Here is a 25,469-nt window from a genome sequence, read left to right as displayed (position 1 = left end):
GTCTTTTATGGACGTACCATCATTTTTGTCCAGCCATATTTCACTAGTTTGTTTTTTGTGGACTTTCTTTCTTTAACTGAGGGGTACCAACAATTTTGTCCACCACTGTATAGAAGCTGCTTTTACCCCGGCAAATTCATAGTACTTTTATTTTGGTTACTTAAGATATAGAAATGGAACAGTCAACATTGTCTGATTTCCACAACAAAATATATTTCACTGTATGAATAAAAAAATTAATGAATTTATTGGTCTTAACCAATAAGGTTGTAAAAGTATGATTAAGTTAATAAAGTGTTTATTTCCAGCTATAATGTTGCTTCCCCAGTACTTAGAAACATTCCAGGAGTCTGAATGGTGCTTCAAAAATAATGAAGAAAATAAAAACACTAATTCTATCCAGTAACAATAAAGTGTGATGATGAGGCAGCATGACAGGATGAAGGAGATGCTTCGTTTCCATGACCGTCTGCTCTGCAGCTGCAGCTCCACTTTCCACTTTCATACATGTAAGTAAACACGGACTTTACCGCTCATCGCCACAACGATGGCCTTTTTCTAGAGCGTTGTTCACATCACTCTGATCCACCAGAACTACAATCTATTGCTGGGAGGTTCTGCAGAACTTTGGCCTGCTTTGCATCAGCCTATTAGCCGCTATGCAGCTGCAGAGCTTCACTGGTTCTGATCTGAGCTACAAAGAACCACAATCCGTGTTTTCATGCGATTCTGGCAGCAACATGGCTCAGAGTTACAGTTCAGTTCCCATCCCAAGTAAAAACTAAGTAGTTCATGTCTCATGACAACGAAAAAAGCTGCTTCTAGCTGAGGTCTTCCTGTTGTTTTGTGGTATAGAGCTATTTAAAGAGGCTCCATGTTCTCTGCTGCCACCTAGAGGTTGGAGGTTGAAGTGGAAAACAGGAGTCAGACACTGAAGGACGCTCAGAAATAATTCAAGAAATATCGACCTGACAACATTTTGAATCCATACCATTCTCACCAAATGAACCATCGCGATACGTGCTGCCGCCGGCGTGAAACCCACTAGGTGCCTTGCTCAAGGACACCACAACAGGCATACTGTGGTTGGAAAAAACTCCAGAGCTCTGCATTATCAAAAGGACAGCTTTTTAGAAAATCCCTTCAAAAATGAAACCAGCTAAAACCAGTTGAGTTCACCAATCCACCACCAGGCGGCGTATTGCATAAGCAAACCATTGTCCTTCTGCTCTTAGCTAAATACTTCAGTTTTACAGCAGGAACAGGCTGTTTTCTGATAAAAGTCAATCTTCATCATGAAGATGGTGAGGAGTACACATTAGAACCACAGGCCACGCCCCCATCAGTTATGTGCAGTCCACAGCCCTGCCCACTTATGGTAATGGTAAATGGTGTATACTTATATACTTATATAGCGCTTTGGTACCCACAAGGCCCAAAGCGCTTTACATTCAAACACACATCCACACACACATTCACTCACACAGTCACACACACAATCACACACACACACACAGTCACACACCCAGTCACACACTGGTGGCGGCTCCGCTGCTGAACACTGGCACCAACCTCCCACCAGAGGCAAGTTCGGTGTCTTGCCCAAGGACACATCGACACATGGGTGTACAAGGCAGGAATCGAACCTACTATTATGGGTCGACCGCCCTACCGCTGCACCACGGCTGGCCCAACCTTAGAAAACCTGCCAGTCCAGGAATTGAACCAGCAACAAGGTCACTTTCCCCACTAAAATGCTAACAAGCAGGTTAACCCTTGTGCTATCCTAGGCACTCTAACGTTGGGTGTTGGGTCATCTAGACCCACTAGACAGTGCTCTGAACCTTTTTTCTTCAATGATTTGTGATCTTCACTGGTGTCCATGGATTACATGAAATCTTTCTACCTTTATCCACCTTTGTCATGGTAGGGGGAACACGTCAATGCAAGGGGGGGGGGGTCATCTAAGACAGTGTTTTTCAACCAGTGTGCCGTGGGAAATGACCCTCATTAACTGATCTAAAAACATTTCCCATCTGCAGGATTTCATCTCTGTGTTCATCCAAACAGGCCCTGATAAAACACTGAGTAGTTAGGAATATGAAAGATCATAAATTTAATTTTTCTTTGTATTTATTTGATTGTATTAAAGACATTTTGATAAAAATGACGGTACCGCGATTCAGCTGTTTTAGGAAAAGTCCCGCCCCTTTAACTGTCTCCACCAATCATTCTTGGATTCTCAATCACACGTCATCAGTCTGACCAATCAGAAGTGGTTAAAGTCTTCACTTCCTTGTTCTGATTCTGCTCATAAAGTCTCTCAGTTCTAACAGAAATACCAGCTAAAGCTCGTCTTTATCGGTGTAGCTTTCCACAGAATCTGGTGTCAGACCGTGGAACAAGAGAACAAAACAATGAAGCTCAGAGAAGAGAGTCAGTCTGACATCACTACATCTCCCATGATGCATTGGGTTAAAGTGACAGTGCCTCAGCGTACAATGAGTCGTCCTTGTTAAACGTCTTGAAACCACAACGAACAAACAGTTTGTAAATTTTCTAACTTAACTTTGATCTCGTCTTTCAGAAAAAACAGCTGCAACTTCCAGCTTTTTCTGCCACAATTATCAGAAAAATGCACGTGAGTTTGTGGGGGGGGGCTGTTGATCAACACAGACTGTGAGTTTCTGCTTTATTTTTTTTTGGATGCTGGTGTGCCGCGGGATATTTGTCAAGGTTAAAGTGTGCCGTGGCTCAGAAAAGGTAGAAAAACTCTGATCTAAGATAGCACAAGGGTTAAAGAAGAAATAAAAATAACATTTGAACTATTTTTCTACTCAAATAAATTAGAACATTATTTCAATACTTTATGTATGTTTTTCTCTTTAGATACAAACAGCTTTGATGTCCTTCAGATAATAATAAATATGGAGTTAATAATAACAATGATAATATTATTAATAATAACAGTTCTTTACTCGGATTTTGGTGGGATTTCCATCAAACCTTCATCAGAAGTTTTCTCGGTTTTGATTTTTTTCTTCCTGTCAGTAAAACCCCAACAGACTCAGAGAGAGAACCACCGACCGTTAGACGGGACATTCCGGTTTCACAGCATCCTGCCCATCATCAGTGGGGTCGCGACCTTCAAAGTGAATGTCCAGATCACAGACAGGCCTGATGCCTTGCTCAAAGGACGCAGCGCTGGGCCGGCGTTTGTTGGAGGCGGAGGAGCTGACCTATTTTAAAGGTTAGTTTCTTTGCCCCGAGGCTGGATTAGAGAAAAAAGCGCGAGCTCTATATTTATCCTGCTCCTTATCTAGTGCTGCAGTCTCATCCCGATAAGAACGGCGAGCATCTCCCCGCCGGATTACAGCCCCCCCCCACACCCACAACAGCAACCATCCCGCCGTGTGACTGGCTGCTGGCAGCGCCGCGATTTCACGCGCCGATACACCTGTTAGGAGCTTCTGAAGCCCAGCGTCACGCAGACCAGAAACCCGGGAGGAGAACTCAGAGAACCGGCTCAGAGGAGACGCTCCGCCCCCGACGAGGCGGCGGCAGGTCTGATCCCAAAGAGGGTTATTTTGGAGGGGGGGTGGGGGGGCTGAAACATTTCTGATATTTTTACAGAAACAAGCAGTTTTCTCTGAAAATGTTTTGTCTCATCATTGGTTGTATGGTGGTGCAGCGGTTAGCACTCTGCCTCACAGTAAAAAGGCGCTGGTTCAAATCCCAGTCGAGTTCATCCTGTGTGGAGTTTGGAGGTTCTCCTGGTTCCTCTTGCAGTCTAGACTGCTCCAAGTGTGGCTCTGCAGAGAACCCCGCCCCGCTTTAGACCAGCTGGGATAGGCTCCAGCAACCCAATGACCCAGAAACAGAATCACCGGGTTTAGAAGAGACAAAGTTGTGAAGGTCAGGATGTGAACAGATCAGTGGCCGTCCAATCGGACCCTCAGTCTGATTGGCTTCTTGGAGCTGGTCAGACCAAAACCTTCATGTCTCCTTTGGGTTCCAATGGCGATCCAACGATTCCGGGTTTAAAACCCAACCGTACGTTTCACCATGGGACCGAGCCGTGGGGAAAACAGGATCGTCTCATCTGCACTGCATATGTTTGCACATGTTCACGATGAAATATAAAACACCTGTTGTGATAAATAGAATATGTAGTTTGATGATGTCACAGAAGGCTCAGCAAAAGCAACTGAACCATTTCCTTCATTAGTATTTTCTGTTTTCAGCAAATAGAAAAAAGGATTTTTCTGAATTTGTAGTTTTTTGTGTTTTTTTTTTGTAAAATTCAAATCAGATATCAAAACAAAACAAAACCATGACCCAAAAACCAAGATTTGGTCAGAGTGAACCGTAAGTCTCAGTTTGTACCTTTGCAGATGATGTCATCCTAAGATGGAACCACTTCATTCATCCAAATAAATCAAATGGAACTTTTGGCCGGTACATTTTCAAAATGAAAAGTCCAAGAAGAACATTTCCGAGCACAGAGCCGTTTGTCAACAACCAGCGGATGTCTGCTGGAGCCGAGCCGAGGAGGAGCTGCAGCGGAGGAGGTGCAGAGGGGCCTGCTGCTCCTCAAAGTGATGGAGACGTGACGGCTGGGAGGAGATCGACCCTGTCTAGCAGCTTCACGGAAAAGCAGAAGAACGTTTGGGAAACGTGAAAAAACAGGAGCGCAGAGGAGACGCCTCGCCTCCTGCATGTGTGGGAGGAGCTATGGGTCGTTCAGGTGGTTCAGAATCTGGCTCTGTTAGTCGTGAAGAAGAGGATGACAGGCCAGGCGCCAAACTTTCAACCTTTCGCTTTCCTCAGGGAATGCATTTGTGGGCGGGGCTAATCAGTTAAATGGCTGTCAGGTTTTTGATGAGGTGGGCCAAACCGATCAGAGCGTGGGGGGGGGGGCTCTCCATCACTCAGCATCTGTGGAGTGAAGAAAGGTTTGCTTCTGTGGGCGGAGAAGCTGCAGCAGCGTTTCCATCAGTCCAGGTGAGACGACCTTTCCACCAATCAGAGAGCGGTGCTCCCACTTCAGCTTTCTGTGGGCATAAAGTTCACGGGAAGTTTGAGTGACACCGGCAGAGCTGAAGCGTCTGCACCCGGTCTCACTCTGTGCTGCTCCAGGGCTCTGTGGCAGCCTCCGAGGGAAACGGTAACCATGACGACAGGTAACCACTAACAACCAGCATCCCTAACAACCGCTGCTCAGCAAACGAGCTCTCTGATTACAGGACTGCTGCAGGAGACGACGGGCTTTCCTGAAGATGAGCTGCAGATGAAGATGATGATGAAGCAGCATCGGCTTCTGCTGATGAAGAGTCAGAACCAGCAGAAATCCTCCTCTTCCTCCTGCAGCTTCTAAGCACCCAGATGTGAGGAGACCAAAGAAACACAACAGAAATGCAGCCCCCCCCCCCCCCCCCAGCTGCTCGTCAGGCTGACAGAAGTTGTTTTTCTTCTTCAGGAGGTGATGATGACGATGATGAAGATTCACAGAATTCCCAACATCTCTGCCTTCTGAGCTGAAACACAACCTTTTGAGGTGTGGATGATGTCAGAGAGGGGGGTCTGTTCCGGTTCTTTTTTTTTTTTTTTTTAACTTGTCCTGTCCAACAGCTGGGCAGACAGACAAGAGCTGAGGGCCTCTTGGGTTGGACATATTTTGCTTTAACAAGAGGGGTTATTAATCTTCTGACAAACCAAAGGTATGTCTGAATAAACCCCTTTTGTAATTGAGGCCAAACTTTATTAATTTCAATCATGTCTGAAAATCTTTGGTGTTGGACCGGACGGAAAAGGAAAGAGGGGAAGAAGAGAGAGGGACGTTAGAGAGAGGGGGGGTAGGGGGTGATAATAGGAGGGGAAGGGGGATAAGACCATGAAGCAGCATAAAGCAACAAGTTTACTGGTTGTTAATCATTATGATAAGGTTCAAATGCAGTACAAAAAGGGCGGAGCCCGTCCACACACACACTCAAATGTTATAAACACACCTGCTAGCTGCAAAAATGTCCACCTGTCGACATGTACACAAAACAGATAGTGTTCACACACGCATACTTATGCCTTAAAACCAACTAGTGTGAAATATTTCGGTCATTCAGTCATGCAAGCTTTTAGTGCAAAGGTGAGCTAACACCTGTGCTCAGGTGAGGTTTTATGTTCTTCTAAAATGGATGGTGGAACGTGAAAAGAAGGAGGAAGAGTGCCCAGCCATCCCCACCCCAAGACCCCCACCGCAGCAGCAGCGGCAGCCGGAATCCCCCCAACGCCACACGGGAATCGGCAGGGAACAACCGCCGCCCGGGCGACCAAGCCCGCCACCCAGGCCAGGGCCAGCAGGGCTGCGCAAGGCCCCCAGAGCCAGAGGCCAGGGAAGCACGGAGGGAAATAGAGCGCCGCCCCAGCCCAACCAGGAGAGCAGCCCCCCCGCCGCGCCGGGAGAACCCAACGCAGAGCCCCACCGGAGAAGGACGCCCACAGCCCCAGACGAGCACCCCACCACCACCCAGGAGTTCCGGGCATCCCCCCGCCCCAACCCCAGGTACGAGCCAGGACCCCCCAAGGGAGACCCGCTCCGCACTCCAGGCAGCCATCCGCCCGGCCCACGGTTGGTCCAGGGAGGAGCGAGGTAGGGGGCCCGCCGCCCCCGCCCAGGAGGGGGGAACCCCGGGGAAAAAAAAGAGGGCCCACAAGGGGTGTTATAAATATGGCCCGACCAGGCTCGGCCACAGTTGGAAATTTGGCGGGGCCCAGCACTCAGGAGCAAGGACCAGAACCCACCCCCCAGGGACCAGACACCCCCGGCTCAGATGTAATGTGAACTCCCCCACCGCGCGGAGAGAGCACCGCCGGGCCCAGGAAGCCGGCACCCCGGGGACACGGCCGCCGTTGCAAAGGGGCCCGCACCCCCCACCAGGGAAGAGGCAGGGGACAGACGGACCCAGGTCCCACCTTCCTTGCAAATTGTGTGTGCGTGTATGTGTGTTTGAGATGGTGTGTGTGTGCATGTGTGTGTGTTTATGTTGGGATGTATATATTGAGGGGGGAGGGGTGTGTGTACTAAGGGGGGTGCAGTTAAAATTGGCGGGTAGGGCACTAAGGGGACATCTCCTGATTACTCACAGTGACGTCCCCTCACCCTCCCCACCAAGGGGCCCTAAATGTCTAAGGTGCGGTTAAAATTGGCGGGTAGGGTGCTAGGAGGACATCCGCTGCTTGCTGGCAGTGATGTCCAAGCACCCCCCCTACCAAGGGCCCTACATGTCTAAGGTGCAAATAAAACCGAAAGAGGGGGGGCCCACTCCATACGGCAACCATAGGAGGGGGGCCACTGCCTAGTAAACCCCCCCCCAAGGCTCATCGCAGGCTAAGCCCCCCACCCCCTCACCCTATTATGAGGTTATATGAGGAAGGGGGTAAGTTGGGGACAGCTGATAGACTGTCCCCCGGTGGTCAAACAGCTGTCCCCCGCCCCCCCCCCCCCCCAGCAAGGGGACCAGGCCCACGCAGCCCAGGGGCCCCACCCCCGGAGGCGCCGACACCCCAGGCCCAACACCACCCCCCCCACACAGAGAGAGAGGAGCCAGAAAGCGCCGGCCCCCCCCCGGAGAAAGCCCAGGCCCCCACCCCCAAACGCCGGCCCTAGAAGAGCTCTGGTCAGGCCTCGACGGGACCGAGGCAGCCAACCGGCCGGGGAATCCGCCGATGGCCTCAGCGGAGACCCCGACCCGTCAACCCCCCCTGCCCCGTACCAATAGTGGACCCCCCCACAGGTCAGGGCCGACAAGACCCCCCACCCCACCCCCCCCAGACCCCGCAGCCGAAGCGGAGGACACCCAGAGCGACCGGGGGCCCCAAGAGGGTTGTCCTGTCCCGCCCCAGAGCCAGGGAAGGGCCGATCCCAGCCCCAGGCGTAGATGGGAAGCCCATCCAGCGCCGCTGCCCCCCCCCCCCCCCCGAGCAGCACCCCCCGCCAACCCCCCCCAGCACAGGCAAAGGGACCACCCCCCCAAGCCAAGCCAGACCACCACCCCGCCCCCCCACCACGCACCCCCACACCCAAGCCCAAAGGACCACGCAGCGCCCCAGCCCGCCCAACCCAGGCGCCGGACCTGATCCCCCGACCAACGGAGCCCCCAACAACCCCCGCCAGGCCCCGGAGGCCCCGACCCCCACCCCGGCCCACGGCAGAAGGGCAAGGAGCAGCGACGACCAGGCCCCCCCCACCCCCTAAGTCACGGAGTTAGCTCTCGGTCTGTTCCGGTTCTAATGGGTCATCAAAACACGTTCTCACCTAAATATGAATCCATGAGGTATACCCCCCCCCCCCCCCCAGGTGAGCCTGAAAACAAAGTTTGGTTGAAGGTCGTAGTTTCATTCACGGAGCACTGAAGATGTTCCTGAAGACCTTCCTGTGTGTGCATGTACGTGCGTGCGCGTGTCTGCGTGTGTGCATGTGCGTTCCTGCGTGTGCTGCGGTGAGAGCGTGAGATCTGGCGTCCGAGGAGGCGACCGGCACTGACAGTAGGCGTGAGTCAAATACCTGGGGGGGGTGGACGTTTCCGACATGTGTCTGCGCGAGGCGTGACCGTGCTCGTGCGCGCGGTGGCGAGGCATGCATGTTTTCATCCGTGTGCAGCACGGCTGACTGAGCGGAGGGGGGGGAGGGTGAGTTTAAGGAGTACTGACAGCAGAAACAAAGCGCAGAGGAACCACGGACACGCGCTTAAAGTGACCGTTTCCCACAGTTCAGCACGTGCACGCGGATCACCGTGTGCACGTGTGGGCCAGCAAGGCGGAACACGCATGAGGACGCCAAAGGTGCTGGAGCGTGGGAGGAGCCACCTGTGCCACGCAGGTCTGATGACGCTGTGTTCACACCTGCTGCGTGTTCAATGCGGTTTCATGTTCTTCTAATGTTCTCCAGGTGTTCTTCTGGTGTTTTCCAGATGTTCTCCTGATATTTTTCAGATATTCCTCTGTTGATTTTCAGATGTTCCCCTGATGTTCTCCAGATGTTCCTCTAGTGTTCTCCAGATGTTCCTCTAGTGTTCTCCAGATGTTCCTCTGATGTTCTCCAGATGTTCCTCTGATGTTCTCCAGATGTTCCTCTGGTGTTCTCCAGATGTTCCTCCTATGTTCTCCAGATGTTCCTCTGATGTTCTTCAGATGTTCCTCCTATGTTCTCCAGATGTACCTCTGATGTTCTCCAGATGTTCCTCTGATGATTTTCAGAGGTTCTTCTGATGTTCTTCAGATGTTCCTCTGATGTTCTCCAGATGTTCCTCTGATGTTCTTCAGATGTTCCTCTGATGATTTTCAGAGGTTCCTCTGATGTTCTTCAGATGTTCCCCCGATGTTCTCCAGATGTTCCTCTGATGTTCTCCAGATGTTCCTCTAGTGTTCTCCAGATGTTCCTCTGGTGTTCTCCAAATGTTCCTCTGATGTTCTCCAGATGTTCCTCTAGTGTTCTCCAGATGTTCCTCTGATGTTCTCCAGATGTTCCTCCTATGTTCTCCAGATGTTCCTCTGATGTTCTTCAGATGTTCCTCCTATGTTCTCCAGATGTTCCTCTGATGTTCTCCAGATGTTCCTCTGATGATTTTCAGAGGTTCTTCTGATGTTCTCCAGATGTTCCTCTAGTGTTCTCCAGATGTTCCTCTGGTGTTCTCCAGATGTTCCTCCTATGTTCTCCAGATGTTCCTCTGATGTTCTCCAGATGTTCCTCTGATGATTTTCAGAGGTTCTTCTGATGTTCTCCAGATGTTCCTCTAGTGTTCTCCAGATGTTCCTCTGGTGTTCTCCAGATGTTCCTCCTATGTTCTCCAGATGTTCCTCTGATGTTCTCCAGATGTTCCTCTGATGATTTTCAGAGGTTCTTCTGATGTTCTTTAGATGTTCCTCTGATGTTCTCCAGATGTTCCTCTGATGTTCTTCAGATGTTCCTCTGATGATTTTCAGAGGTTCCTCTGATGTTCTTCAGATGTTCCTCTGATGATTTTCAGAGGTTCCTCTGATATTCTTCAGATGTTCCTCTGATGATTTTCAGAGGTTCCTCTGATGTTCTTCAGATGTTCCTCTGATGTTCTCCAGATGTTCCTCTGATGTTCTTCAGATGTTCCTCTGATGATTTTCAGATGTTCCTCTGATGTTCTCCAGATGTTCCTCTGATGTTCTCCAGATGTTCCTCTAGTGTTCTCCAGATGTTCCTCTGTTGTTCCCCAAATGTTCCTCTGATGTTCTCCAGATGTTCCTCTGATGTTCTCTAGATGTTCCTCTGATGTTCTTCAGATGTTCCTCTGATGATTTTCAGAGGTTCCTCTTATGTTCTTCAGATGTTCCTCTGATGATTTTCAGAGGTTCCTCTGATGTTCTCCAGGTGTTCCTCTGATGTTCTCCAGATGTTCCTCTGATGTTCTTCAGATGTTCCTCTGATGATTTTCAGATGTTCCTCTGATGTTCTTCAGATGTTCCTCTGATGTTCTCCAGATGTTCCTCTGATGTTCTTCAGATGTTCCTCTGATGATTTTTAGAGGTTCCTCTTATGTTCTTCAGATGTTCCTCTGATGATTTTCAGAGGTTCCTCTGATCTTCTCCAGATGTTCCTCTGATGTTCTTCAGATGTTCCTCTGATGTTCTTCAGATGTTCCTCTGATGTTCTTCAGATTTTCCTCTGATGATTTTCAGAGGTTCCTCTGATGTTCTCCAGATGTTCCTCTGATGTTCTTCAGATGTTCCTCTGATGTTCTTCAGATGTTCCTCTGATGTTCTTCAGATTTTCCTCTGATGTTCTTCAGATGTTCCTCTGATGATTTTCAGAGGTCCCTCTGATGATTTTCAGAGGTTCCTCTGATGTTCCTCAGATGTTCCTCTGATGTTCTCCAGATGTTCCTCTGATGTTCTCCAGATGTTCCTCTGATGATTTTCAGATGTTCCTCTGATGTTTTCCAGATGTTCTTCTTATCGTCATCCTTGTCTTCTGAAACTCAGAGTCTAGACCAGCTGCAGGTTTCAGGCCTGAAGAACATTTTTTTCATTGACTGTCCTTAAAGAAAATGACCCAAACACTGCCCCCCCCCCCAATACAGGACGTTAGCATATGCGCGCAGGCTTGTGGACACGCCCGTGCATGAGCTCGTGCACGCGCTCACAGTCTACTAAATTTACAATTACTCAACCACGGCTGATGGGGGGGGGGGGGGGGATTACAGCCGTAGAGCAATAATAACAGCAGCCTGAGCTGTGCAAACACAAGTGTGTGGGGGAGGGGTGGTTGTGGGGGTTGCCAGTGACGTGTCAGGAGTGCCGTTGAGCAGGAGAGGCGGAGTCTTCCTGTGTCGAGGGATTTTTAATTGACAGCTGTCCAAATCCCTCGAACCTCCCCCCATCCCTCCCCCTGCCAGCGCATAAGCAAGGGTATTAAAGGGGCTGGCTGTAGAGCGGGGGGGGGTCTCCTCTGCCACATCAGGGTGTGACGCGCACGTGAACGTGCACGCAGATAAAGCTGTGTTGAGTCTGAACCATAAGAGTCACTGATGACTAACATTTTCTTCTCTGTGGTCTTCCAGCTGCGGCCTCTAGGGGGCGCCTCAGCCAATCATCTGCCTCCATCCAACCTTCTCCTCTGCAGCCTCCTCCCTTTTGCTCCAATCCCTCATCCACGAACCTCTTTGGTCCTCCTCTTTCATGGTAGCTCCAACATCTTCACCGTTCCTCCTCTCAACGTCTCCAAACATCTCCGTCTGCTTACCTCCATAGAACATTTACCATGACCATTGTCCCGTTGGGGGCAGGCAGGGTTCACGCTGGACGGGTCACCGGTCTGTTGCAGGGAAACAAACACACATCTACCTGTCCACGGTACCAAACCACCAAAGATTCCTTCTCCTGGGCTGCAGGAGGATGCCAGAGAACGCCCACACAGGAACCAGGAGAACATGCAAAGTCCACAGTAGCCGCGGTTACATGGGCAGAATATCTTGATGGGATCAATGGTCGGGTTAAAATTCACCCGTGCACGTGGGATCAGAAAACCTTTTTCCGATCAGAACAAACGTTCCCATGGCTCACACTTTCGGTCAGAATAAGTCATTTGGGCATGCGCAGTCGTGTAAAATCACCCGGATGAGGAAGTAGGTCCCGTTCTAAACAAACCGCTGCCACAGACATTTATTTTATGCAGCAGCTCAGTAACATACGAGACGATCTTCCAAACGTGCTTTTATTAATGTCATGAATATTATGAAGCGCCTGTTCGCTCATCGTTTTATTTATCATTATTTATCATATTAATCAGAACCATGAAACGCTGCAGTCTGCATCTTGGCTGCACGTAAATGTCTGGGAATAACATCAGCCTTTATTTTGTCGGGACACAACTGGAAACACAAATCCAACAGTTTCTAAGGACTGAGCGACATTTATTTCTGCTTCCCCAAACTCGCAGCGTGAGCTGGCGGTTCCTCCCAGGTCCTGCAGCCGCTAACCCAGAGCAGCGGGACGGCCCGCAGTCTGAATTCTCACGCACATAACAAAACAACAAAACGCACACCGAACAAGCATCCTGCCAGTGGACCGAGTGAGCGTCGGGGGGCAAGCGCTCCTGCCCCGCATCTCCCTCGTGAGGGGTGTAAGAGAGGCGAGAGCCAGCGTGGCGAGAGCGGAGCGGCGCTTTTCACGGGGCGTCCGCAGAGCAGCTGGTCGGTCCCGTCTGAGCTCCAAAGCTTTCTCCGTCTATGCGTGACGTAACCCAGAGCAGTAGTGACACACGATCGGAATGACCGTTTACCTGCTCCACGATCGGATAAACGATCGGTATGACTCACCTATCTCCATCGGAAAGAAATTCTGATCCGAACGAGTCTGACCGGGGCAGAGTATTCCGAACGGCGCGTTTACATGACGCATTTTCTTTCCGATCAGGCGTTCTTTCCGATTACTTTTGCTCATGTAAACGCAGCTACTGAAAGAACCCCGCTGGGATTTGAACCTTCCCACTGTGAGGCGAGTGCTGACCGCTACCCCACCCTGCTTAGGTCATTGATTGGTGTTCAACTGATGGAGGTCTCCGACTCTCAGGCAGAAGGAGGATCTGAGGCCTTCAGGCACCCAAAAGGTTCTGCTGCTTCAAAAACGCGGACGAATCTATCAAAGTTTTTATTTGTTAAAATCTGTTAACTTGAATTAAATCATAACAACAATTTCCCTCCAACCTTTTTGTGTGTAAATGTTGTTCTCCCTCCTCCTGTCACTGTTTTGTTCCTGTCTTGAAGTTTGACGTCTCATGGAGATGAAGATGGTCCGTGGACCAAAATCCTGACTCAGCAGTTTTTCTCTGTCTGGAAGGATGGCAGCTACAGGCAGCTGTCGGCTAATGGGCGCCCCCTAAAGGTGCGGCATGGTACAGCCGGCCTCACTTGCTGTTTCTCTGGAGCTTTCCTGGTGATCAATAACAGTGATGATGTCACAACCATGATACAGAAAATCACCAGACCGGACTGGACCAGATTGGACCAGATCGGATCAGATCAGATCAGATTGGACCAGATCAGATCAGATCAGATCTGACAGGCAGAATTTCAAATATCGTATTTTCATGAATATTTTCCCGGTGAGTCTTCTCTGTCAGCACCGATGAGGATCAGTTTCTCTTTTTGTTTGTTTGACTAAACGTTTTTGGTCTTTTTCTGTCTTCTGGACTCCTCGAGTTCTTCTTTTCCCGTCCCTGATCTATTCCTGGCTGCACTGTCCTCTTCCCGTTGCTCCGTGGGAGGGGCCGGCGTCACGTTTACAGTATGAACAGAAAAAATGATCCAGATTCTCTAAATGTTGAACTGAGTGGAAAGCTGGCCGTCTGTCCCCTCCTATGTTTATTTCCTGTTACATATCCAGACCCACCGTCAATGAAGGTGCTTTCCTGAGTTGTCCTGTCACAGTGTTCTCTAGTACCTGGAGAACCGCGGTTCCACCAAAGCAGAACCCGTGAGAATTGTGCTCTGTGTTATAGGCATGGACGTTTGGATACTAAAAACACTAAAGATATTGGTGACGTTGACCAGAACAACAGATCAGTGAGCCAGTTAGCCAATCAGTGATCTAGTTCAGACTGTAGAACCAGAACCAGAACCAGAGCAGCAGTGAAGCAGGACGACACAGAACTTTGATTCATTAACCTGAACAAAGGAGAAACTGTGGAGAATAAGTCAGGAGCCTTTGGTGCCGTTCAGGTCTGAAAGCCTGAGGAAAGGTTTCTGGAGAAGGTGTGGAACCATGCTGACCAGGGCTGCAGGGCCCGGTCCAAAAACTCCCCCAGGCCTGAGGAAAGGCGTCTGAAGAGAGCCACAGGCCAGGCAAACGGGTGCAGAAGATCTGCAAGAAGGACGTTTCTGAATGTCCATTTTCCTTCCAGAACATGTCGTTCATGGAGAACTGACCGTTTGGGGGGGGGGGGGGGGGGGGGGGCACAGGGAGAAACAAACCTGTGTCCAAAACCTGGAAGGAGTTCCTGCACAAACCAGCTGGACATGAGGGGGTCCTGCCCTGTGAAGAGGGGCTGCGGAAACGCTGGCCTGTGCGGCGGTGGCGGCGGCCAGCCAGCAGCGCCTCCGTTTGTTTGTGATTCAGCGGAGTGGGAGGGGGCTGCATTAGTTTGAGAAGTGCCCAGCAGGAGGAGGATGTCCTACTTTGTCTCTGATTAAACAGGTCACCCATCAGGGACGTGACTCAGATGGAAACATTTTAATGAGACACAGAGAAAAACTGGGATTTACAGAAACTTGTGCGTCTGTGAACGCGTCCCGGAGGGACGGGTGAAACTCCAATTTTATTTTACTAATCAGGCCCCCCCTGAGGGGAATTCTCCGTTGCATCACGCCACAGCGGTGGCAGCTCTTTCACGTCTGCAGTTTTTGACATCTTCCCTCTCGGCTCACAGGTTACCATGGCGACACTCTTTAGCATTGGCCCGTTACTAAGGCTGATGCCAGCGCAGCTTCTCTCCCACGACGCTGGGATGGATTCGCTTCCATGAGGCTGGGGTCACTGCAGCGCCGTGGCCACAAGGTGGCGCTCCAAGCCCCCACAGGAGGCCACGGAGACCATCTGCTGCTGCAGGATCTGGAGAGACTCAAAGTTTTAGGTCATTTACAGCCAGTTCCTCCTTTTCTGGATGGAAACGAGGACTCTGGTTAGAGCGCCACCTGCAGGCCGATCATGGCAGGCTGTTGATTTGTTGTCTCTTTTGTCCTCTGATGTTCTTTTGCTTTTCTTCTGAACAGGATTTCAAAATGTTCTTCAGGCTCATCCTCGACCAAACTACTGAGAATTTTTAAATAAAGAAGTTTTTTTTGGACACAAATTCATTTAAAAAAAATTTTCTACCATCAAGGAACCAACAGCAAAGATAAAACACAAAAACGATGAGGTTTGTGTCTTATGGTTACCATGGAAACAGAGTGAAATGCAGCCTCACAGATGGTGATAAACAGTCGTTTGAAGCCAAAACCTCCAGATTTCCAGACTGAACATAAACATTTCGGCTGGACAGATGACTCATCTGCTCTTCATGGAGCAGAACGTTTTCTGGATGAAGGAGTTGGAGCGCAGGTTCTCTGCAAGGAGAGGCCTCCTTCAGAGGCCACGCCCCCTGACGTGTCCTGCAGGTTTGCTCTGCAGCTGAGGGGGGCGCCATATGCTCTGAAAGGCTGTCCAGGAGGCCCCCCTCTGAACAGGTCATGCTCCAGTGACCCCGTGACCTCTGTCAGGTGACTGTTTAGTTTGTTTGTTCTTCACACCTCCAACTCTTTTCTTGTTGGTTTTTAAACTCTTCAGGTCTCAGAAACCTCATCTGACTCTGTGACATCACAGCAGTGGAACCCCCCCCCCCCCCCCCCCCCCCCCCCCCCAGGAGGAGGAGTATTCAAGGATGGGATCACAGTGAAGAAGGATGGATCGTGGACTTTGTTCTGGTCTGTTGTTCTGCAGGGAAATCTGAGTCTGAACACACACACACACACAGAAACACACACAGAAACACACAAAGATGTCTTTTTTTTTTTCAACTTGTCCTGTCCAACAGCTGGGCAAACAGATGACAGCTGAAGGCCTCTTGTGTTGGACATATTTTACTTTAACAACAGGAGTTATGAATCTTCACACAAACCAGAGGTATGTCTGAATAAACCCCTTTTGGAATTGAGGCCAAACTTTATTAATTTGAATCATATTTGAAAATCTTTGGTGTTGGACCGGACGGAAAAGGAAAGAAGGGAGGAAGAGAGAGGGATGTTAGAGTGGGGGGGGGGGGGGGTAGGAGGGTGATTATAAGGGGGGGGGGGGGTAAAACCATGAAGCAGCACAAAGCAACAAGTTTCTGGATGGTTGTAATCATTACAGTGAGGTTCAGATGTAAAACAGGTCTTTAAGGGTGGGGCGTGTCCACACATACACACATACACACACACACATGTTATAACACACCTGTTGGCTCCAAAAAATGTTCACATGTCAACATGTACACAATACAAATAATGTTCATATACTCATACTTATGCATTCAAACCAAATAGTGTGAAACATTTCATTCAATCACGCATAATTTTAGTGCAAAGGTGAGCTAACACCTGTGCTCAGGTGAGTGTTTATGTTCTTTTTGAATGGATGATGGAATGTGAAAAGAAGGAAGGAGAGTGTCCAGCCATCCCCACACCCCCACCGCTGCAGCAGCGGCAGCCACAACCCCCCAACGCCACACGGCAGCAGGCAGAGAACAACTGCTCCCGGGCGATCACATCCACCACCCAGGCCAGGGCCAGTAGGACCACCGCGAGGCCCCCAGAGCCAGAGAGCAGGGAGGCATGGGGGGAAAGAGAGTTCAGCCCCAGCCCAACCAGGAGAGCAGCCCCCTCGCCGCACCGGGAGGGCCCAACGCAAGGCCCCACCCCGGAGGAGCGCCCACAACCCCAGACAAGCATCTCATTGCCACCCAGGAATTCTGGGCATCCTCCCGCCCTCACCCCAGGTACGAACCAGGACCCCCCAAGGGAGACCCGCTCCACGCTCCAGGCAGCCACCCACCCGGCCCACGGCTGGTCCAGAAAAGAGCAAGGCAGGGGCCAGCCGTCCCCGCCCAGGAGGAGGTCACCCAAGAGAAGAGGGGGTCCACAAGAAGTGTTGTAAACATGGCCCGACCAGGCTCGGCCACAGTTGGAAATTTGGCGAGTCCCATCACTCAGGGGCAAGGACCGGAACCCACACCACAGGGACACAGACACCCCCGGCTCAGGTGTGATGTGATCCCCGGCTCCTGGCTTTGCCAGAAAGCTCAGGGATCCCTCTCCCTGCATGGAGAGAGGGCTGCCGGGCCCAGAAAACCAGCACCCAGGGGACTCGGCCGCCGTTGCCAAGGGCCCAGTTCCCCCTACCAGGGATGGGGTAGGGGACAGATGGTCCAAGGTCCCACCTTCCTTGCGAAATGCGTGTGTATGTATGTGTATGTGTGTGTGTTGGAGTGTATATTTTGAAGGGTAAAGGGTGTGTGTACTAAGGGGGTGCAGTTAAAATTGGCGGGTAGGGCACTGAGGGGACATTTCCTGATTACTCACAGTGATGTCCCATCACCCTCCCCACCAAGGGGCCCTAAATGTCTACGGTGCGGTTAAAATTGGCGGGTAGGACACTAAGAGGACATCTGCTGCTTGCTGGCAGTGGTGTCCAAGCACTCCACCTACCAAGGGCCCTGCATGTCTAAGGTGCAAATAAAACCGAGAGGGGGGGGGTCCATTCCATACGGGCAACCATGGGAGGGGGACCACTGCCAAGTAGCTCCTCCCCCCAAGGTGCATCGTAGGCTAAAACCCCCACCCCCTCACCCTAATATGAGATTATATGAGGAAGGGGGTAAGTCGGGGACAGCTGGTAGACTGTCCCCAGATGGTCAAAAAGCCGACCCCCAGCCGACCCCAGCATAGGGCCCAGGTCCCCTCAGGCCAAGGGGGCCCCATTCCCCGAAGAGCAGACCCCCCAGGCCCCACAATGACCACCCCACACAGAGAGAGAGGAGAGAGGAGCCAGAAAGCGCCGCCCCCCCCAGAGCAAGTCCAGGCCCCCGCCCCAGGCGCCGCCCCTGGGAGAGCTCAGGCCTTGACGGGACAGAAAAAGCCAACCAGCCGGGGTGACCGCCGATTACTCCAGCGGAGACCCCAACCCGTCAAACCTCAAGGTCCCGTACCAATAGTGGACCCTCCCCCAGGCAGCCCCCCCACATGACAGGGCCAACAAGCCCCCCCCCCCCCCCCCCCCCCCCAGATCCTGTAGCCCTGGTTGTCACCCAGAGCGACCGTGGGCCCCAAGAGGGTTGCCCCGCACACAAAGATGTCTCACACACACACACAAAGATGTCTCACACACACACACACAGAAACAGACAAAGAATGAACACATGGCCTACTGTCTCCTCGGGTTTCATTTTCCACCACGGAGCTCCAGCTCTTACCTGAGCCCTCATCTGTGTATTCAGGTGGAAAGGAACCCAGCCGGGCCGGGCCGGGCTGGGCCGGGCCACCTGCCTTCAGCACAAAACCCCAGACAGTCTGACACAAACGACGAACAACAGCTTGACCGGCTCCAGAGCCGGCAGAGAGGAAGATGAAGGTCTATTGAGGCTTTGTCTCTGCTGATAGACGAGCATTAATAATAAATAAATCCATCATGAGGACAAAGACGCACTTAGAAAGTCTGAACAGAAGACAAACAAAAGACGGACGTGGAAACACCAAAAAAAAACCACAAGATGCTGCTGTAAAACCAAGCAGCTCCACTTCCTGTTCAAAGACATGGCATCGTTTTCTGCAGATTTCTGCGACACGATCTAAAGTTTAAGTTCCTTCTTTAAGATAAGATAGGACTTTATTGATCCCCGGGGGGAAATTAGGTTGTCACAGCAGCCAAAAACAAGAAAAAATAGCAGTTGGAAAAGTAGGAAAAACAAAGTAGCAATGGGTAAGAATAAAAATAATAATAATACAAGTTGGAAGTAAAAGTACAGGTCATAAATAACGGATTAAATAAGGCAATAAATAGCAGCAGCGGTTTCATCAGTCCTAGACCGTGTTGTTGAATAGTCTGACTGCTGTTGGGATGAAGGACCTCCGGTAACGCTCTTTTTTACACTGGGGGGGCAGCAGTCTCTGGCTGAATGAGCTGCTCATAGTCCTCACTGTCGTATACAGGGAGTGATGGGGGTTGTTCCGGATGCTGGACAGCTTGGTCAGCATCATCCTCTCACCTACAGAGTCCGCTGAGTCCAGGGGACAGCTCAGGACAGAGCTGGCTCTCTTTACCAGCTTGTCCAGCTTCTTTTTGTCCCTTTCATTGATTCCTCCACACCAGCAGACCACAGCATAGAAAGTTGCTGATGCAACGACACTCTCATAGAAGGTCTTGAGTAGTGGCCTACAGACACTAAAGGACCTCAGTCTCCTCAGGAGGTGGAGGCGACTCTGGCCCTTCTTATACAGGACCCTAGTGTTGTCTGACCAGTCCAGTTTACTTGTACACATCCACCCTCTCCATGTCCACTCCCTGAATGACCACGGGGGGAGACTGAGAAGCCTTTTCCAGAAGTCGACTACCATCTCTTTCGTTTTGGTGGCATTGATGTGAAAGTGATTGAGTTCACACCAGTCCACAAAGTCTTGATCACCTTCTTTTGTTCCAGATTGTTTCCCTCTGACATGCGTCCAACGATGGCTGTGTCATCGGAGAACTTCTGGATGTGGCAGCTGTTTGAGTCATGGTGGAAGTCTGATGTGTAGAGTGTGAAGAGAAAAGGAGAGAGCACTGTCCCTTGTGGAGCCCCCATGCTGTCATCAAGTAGATGACAGCGTCATCCGCTCCGATCTTCTTTCTCTTTGGGCTTTTCCCATCAGGGGTCGCCACAGCGAATCATCCTTTTCCACCTCACTCTATCATGAACATCTTCTACCCTAACGTTAGCCAACTTCATGTCCTCTGTTAAGACATCCATGTATCTCCTCTTTGGCCGTCCTCTTGCCCTCCTGCCAGGCAGCTCCATCTCCAACATCCTTCTACCAATATATCCACTATCCCTCCTCTGAACATGTCCAAACCATCTCAGTCTGGCTTCTCTGACTTTGTCGCTAACACAGGCAACATGAGCCGTCCCTCTGATGTACTCGTTCCTTATCCTGTCTAACCTGGTCACTCCTAAGGAGAACCTCAACATCTTCATCTCCGCTACCTCCATCTCAGCCTCTTGTCTCTGTCTCACTGCTACCGTCTCTAACCCATAGAGCAGAGCTGGTCTCACCACTGTCTTGTACACCTTTCCTTTGAGTCTTGCTGGCACTCTTCTGTCACACAACACTCCTGACACTTTCCTCCAACCGCTCCAACCTGCCTGCACTCGCCTCTTCACCTCTTTTCCACACTCCCCATCACACTGAACTGTTGACCCCAAGTACTTAAACTCCTGCACCTTCTTCACCTCAGCCCCCTGTAGCCTAACGCTTCTACCTTGATCCCTCTCGTTCAGACACATGTATTCTGTCTTACTACGACTGACCTTCATGCCTCTTCTTTCCAGAGCAAACCTCCACCTCTCTAGCTGTTCCTCCACCTGCTCTCTACTCTCACTGCAAATTACGATGTCATCCGCAAACATCATTGTCCAGGGAGATTCCTGTCTTACCTCGTCTGTCAGCCTGTCCATCAGCATAGCAAACAAAAAAGGACTCAAAGCTGATCCTTGGTGTAGTCCCACCTCCACCTTGAACTCCTCTGTCTGACCTACAGCACATCTCACCACCGTCATACTTCTCTCATACATGTCCTGAACTACTCTGACATACTTCTCTGCCACTCCAGACGACCTCATACAGTACCACAGCTCCTCCCTCGGCACCCTGTCATACGCCTTCTCTAAATCTATGAACACACAATGCAGCTCCTTCTGACCATCTCTGTACTTTTCCATCAACATTCTCAAAGCAAAAATGGCATCAGTGGTGCTCTTACGGGGCATGAAACCATACTGCTGCTCACAGATCTCCACCTTCTTCCTAAGCCTGGCTTCCACTACTCTTTCCCACAGCTTCATTGTGTGGCTCATCAACTTTATTCCTCTATAGTTGCTGCAGTTCTGCGTGTCACCCTTGTTCTTAAAGATCGGGACCAGAACGCTTCTCCTCCATTCCTCAGGCATCTTCTCACTCTCTAAAATCCTATTGAACAACCTTGTTAGAAATTCCACTGCTGTCTCTCCTAGGCACTTCCATACCTCCACAGGTACGTCATCCGCTCCGATGCCAGGTTGATATGCAAACTGCAGGGGGTCAAGCACTGGGCTCACTAGGTGCTGGAGGTGATTCAGGATCAGCCTCTCTAGGGTCTTCATTAGGTGAGACGTTAAAGCCACAGGTCTGTAATGGTTGGGCTCCCTTGGCTGTGCGGTCTTTGGTATTGGGACCACGCAGGAGGTTTTCCACAGCACAGGGACCCTCCTCATGTCGACGCTCAGGTTGAGCATCTACGCTACAACCAGGCAAAGTTGGTCAGCGCAGTCCCTGAGCAGTCTGGAGCAGATGCCATCTGGACCTGTGGCTTTCCTGGTCTTGATCCTCTGAAGCTCTCTTCTCACCTGATCCTTTGTTATGTTGAGGCTGGGTGGGGTTTTTTTGGGTGCTGGCAGTTATGCAATGCAAAGTAGGGGATTGTAAACGGGGTTGGGGGGGGGGTGATAATGTTGTTCTGGGGATGTGTGATGGCACGAACGTTGATAAGTAGGTGGGGGGTGGCAGCTGAGACCGGCATGTTGGGGATTTGGAATGGTCCAGTGATGACTGGGTAGTTGTGGAGGGGTGGGCCCTGGATCAAATCTATTGAAAAATGAATTGAGCTTGTTTGCCCACTCTTGATCACCATGATTGCACCTATTGTCTGTGTTGAGTCCAGAGATGGTCTTCAGGCCTCTCCAGATCTCTTTCACATTCTTTTGTTGTAGTTGATTCTCCACCTTTTCTCTGTAGTTCTCCTTGCCTTCCTTAATCTTCACTTTAAGTTCCTTCTGCACCCTCCTCAGTTCCTCCTTGTCCCCTGACCTAAAGGCCCTCTTTTTTTGGTTTAACAGGGTCTTCAGCTCAGGGGTCACCCATGGTTTATTGTTGGGGAAACACCGCACCGTTGCCCATCACAACAGTCGGCAGGCATGCTTTATACCGACGTCTCCTCTCTCGGCGCCTAACTCCTGCTCTGCATCCCCTTCTTCTTTTCCTCCTGATCTTGGCGGGGATGTCTGGTCTGTCCACGTAGTGCAGCCCGGTGTTGTGGTACGCGAGCAGCTGTTTTCATGTGTAAACAATGAAGCCGCGGCTGTCGGGGTCCCCCGATGTCAATAGAAGCAGTCCAGCGAGAAAAAGGAGCCAAAAAACTAGTCTCGCAAACTGCACATCCATGGTTGTGTACTTTTACTGACGTAGCGAAATGGAAGAAGTATCTATATGTACAAAAGAGATGGCGAAAGATGTTCTGAAGATGAATGCAGACGTTTGGAGGAACAGTGACAGAGGAGGTTCATGCATGAAGGAGAACACGAGGGAGGAGGATGCAGAGGATAGGGTTAGACGCAGGCAGATGCGTGGCTGTGGCGCCCCCTAAAGGCCGCAGCAGACAGACTGGTTCTGTGTGCTCCATCATGTTTAGAATGATTGACAGAAGCTCTTGATGTCAGCTGAGACTCTGATGTCTGATGCTGGACTGTTCCAGACTCCAGACGTTCTAAAGAACGTTCCATGAAAGCTAATCTAATCAGCTTCTGTGAACCAGAATGATTCCCTGGAAGCTTTTCCTCGATGGGAACGATGTGAGGCAGTCAGAGTTCTTGGTGCTCAACGTTGGAACCAGGAGAACAGGAGGTTCTGTTTGCCTTCCTAGAGCCTGGCAGTGGAATCTCTTCCCTCAGGCCACATATTTCCCTAAAGCCTTTCTGTCCTCCTCCCTGCAGGTTACATAAGCAGAGTCACCTCTTCTGTCGGTCTTTAGCCCCCCCAGTAGATTAGTGCAGCAGAGAGGGGATTTGAAGCTACATTTGGTTAAGGCGGCCCGTCGTCAGCCCATCACGCTCATCACAGCAGTAATGTGGAAACGTGTCATCTGCTTTGCTATTTTAAGGCCAGGAAACATTTATCCAGGGGGCAAAGATCAGAGCTCCATCCGACCTGCAGCTGCCGGAGCAGACGGAGGAAAAGTCGGCTACAACCCCCCAAAATACCCCAACCTTCCCGCAGATCCATGGGACACTTTGGAGCTTTGATTTACTGACCTTCATTCAAACCCAAGGTTAGAACATTCAGCTGCTCCGGATCCATGTCTGAAGAACCCTGAGGAACCCTTAGAAACCCTGAGGAACCCTTAGAAACCCTGAAGAACCCAGAGGAACCCTGAGGAACCCTGAGGAACCCTGAAGTACCCAGAGGAACCATGAGGAACCCTGAGGAACCCTGAGGAACCCCGAAAAACCCAGAGGAACCCAGAGGAACCCTGACGAACTCTGAAGAACCCTGAAGAACCCAGAGGAACCATGACGAACCCTGAAGAACCCTGAGGAACCCTGGGGAGCCCTTAGAAACCCTGAAGAACCCGGAGGAACCCTGGAGAACCCAGAGGAAACCTGAGGAACCCTGAAGAACCCTGAAGAACCCTGAGGAACCCTGAAGAACCCTGAGGAGCCCTTAGAAACCCTGAAGAACCTTGAGGAACCCTGGAAAACCCTGAGGAACTCATAGAAACCCTGAAAAACCTGAGGAACCCTTAAGTACCCAGAAGAACCCTGAAGAACCCTGAGGAACCCCGAAGATCCATGAGGAGCCCTTAGAAAACCCTGAAGAACCCTGAGGAACCCTTAGGAACCCTTAAGAACCCTGAAGAACCCTGAGGAACCCTTAGGAACCCTTAAGAACCCTGAAGAACCCTGAGGAACCCCGAACATCCCTGAGGAGCCCTTAGAAAACCCTGAACAACCCTCAGGAACCCTGAAAAAACCCTGAGGAACCCTTAGGAACCCTGAAGTACCCAGAGGAACCATGAGGAACCCTGAAGAACCCTGAGGAACCCCGAAAAACCCAGAGGAACCCAGAGGAACCCTGACGAACTCTGAAGAACCCTGAAGAACCCAGAGGAACCCTGACGAACCCTGAAGAACCCTGAGGAACCCTGGGGAGCCCTTAGAAACCCTGAAGAACCCGGAGGAACCCTGGAGAACCCAGAGGAAACCTGAGGAACCCAGAGGAACCCTGACGAACCATGAAAAACCCTGAGGAACCCTGAAGAACCCTGAGGAACCTGTAGAAACCCTGAAAAACCTGAGGAACCCTGAAGTACCCAGAGGAACCCTGAAGAACCCTTAGGAACCCTTAGAAACCCTGAAGAACCCTTCAGGAACCCTGAATAACCCTGAGGAACCCTGAAGAACCCAGAGGAGCCCTTAGAAAACCCTGAAGAACCCTGAGGAACCCTTAGGAACCCTTAGGAACCCTGAATAACCCTCAGGAACCCTAAAGAAACCCTGAGTAACTCTGAGGAACCCCGAAGAACCCTGAGGAACCCTTAGGAACCCTGAAGAACCATGAAGAACCCAGAGGAACCCCGAAGAAGCCTGAAGAACCCTGAGGAGACCTGAAGAACTCTCCTGATCCAGAACCTACACTTTGACCAAAGCTTTTAAAGAAGTTCCCTTCATTTTTAGATCATCCATCGGTCATTGTTGGAAGTTCCATCCTTCAAATATCCCATCAACTGGTTTAATCCACTAAGTGGTCATTTCTCAGTCATGACAATAATTGTAGATGTTTTCCGTCTGTGATCTCCTCTACACACCTTCCAGGCTTTTCTCAGACACACATGAACATTTCACACTTTTCTCTGGTGTTTCAAGTCTCAACTGTTCAAACCTTCATGGAAAAGAATCCAGTATTTTGGAATGAAGACAAAGATCTGATTTAATGAGGATTTATGAAACATATTCTGTACAGGAGACAGCACAGAGGAAAATGACTGACACTATTCTACAGCCAATCAGGAAGCAGGAAAAAAACGTGCTAACCACTAATGCAGAACAGCGAAAACACAGAAGGTAAACGGCGTGATGACGAGGATCTGTATGTTAGTAACAAATGACTCAAAATAAGATGACCCCCCCCTGTACCCCCCCTCATTGATGTGAGGACAGTGTGAATGAAAGATTGATACAAAACAAAGCTGTCTGAATGATGGATGACAGTCAAGTGGGACGAGCAGCTGCTCAACACTAGAGTTACAAGGAGCAAAGAGCAACAGCACACAGCTGATCCAGTCACCTGAAACCAGTGTGTGTGGGTGTGTGTGTGTGTGTGTTTGTGTGTGTGTGTGTGTGTGTCGGGGGTTTAGACAGTCACCTAAAT

At 50.5% G+C, this 25,469-nt stretch overlaps 1 long non-coding RNA gene across 2 annotated transcripts; it reads left to right on the top strand.

The window, feature by feature from the left end:
• The first annotated feature begins 2,749 nt into the window (after positions 1-2,749).
• On the top strand, positions 2,750-5,615 carry LOC110014345. Of its 2 annotated transcripts, XR_002872759.1 has the most exons (5): positions 2,750-3,250; positions 3,324-3,564; positions 4,395-5,183; positions 5,247-5,387; positions 5,480-5,615. It is a non-coding gene; the product is annotated as an uncharacterized LOC110014345 (long non-coding RNA). The 2 variants fall into 2 exon arrangements; XR_002872758.1 differs by having other exon boundaries at positions 4,395-5,387.
• Positions 5,616-25,469: the final 19,854 nt, after the last annotated feature.

Source organism: Oryzias latipes, chromosome 23 (genome assembly GCF_002234675.1).
Source record: "Oryzias latipes chromosome 23, ASM223467v1".
In the NCBI taxonomy this organism is placed as follows: domain Eukaryota; kingdom Metazoa; phylum Chordata; class Actinopteri; order Beloniformes; family Adrianichthyidae; genus Oryzias; species Oryzias latipes.
Note: the sequence above shows the minus strand (reverse complement) of the source record. Positions and strands in the feature narration are given on the sequence as shown.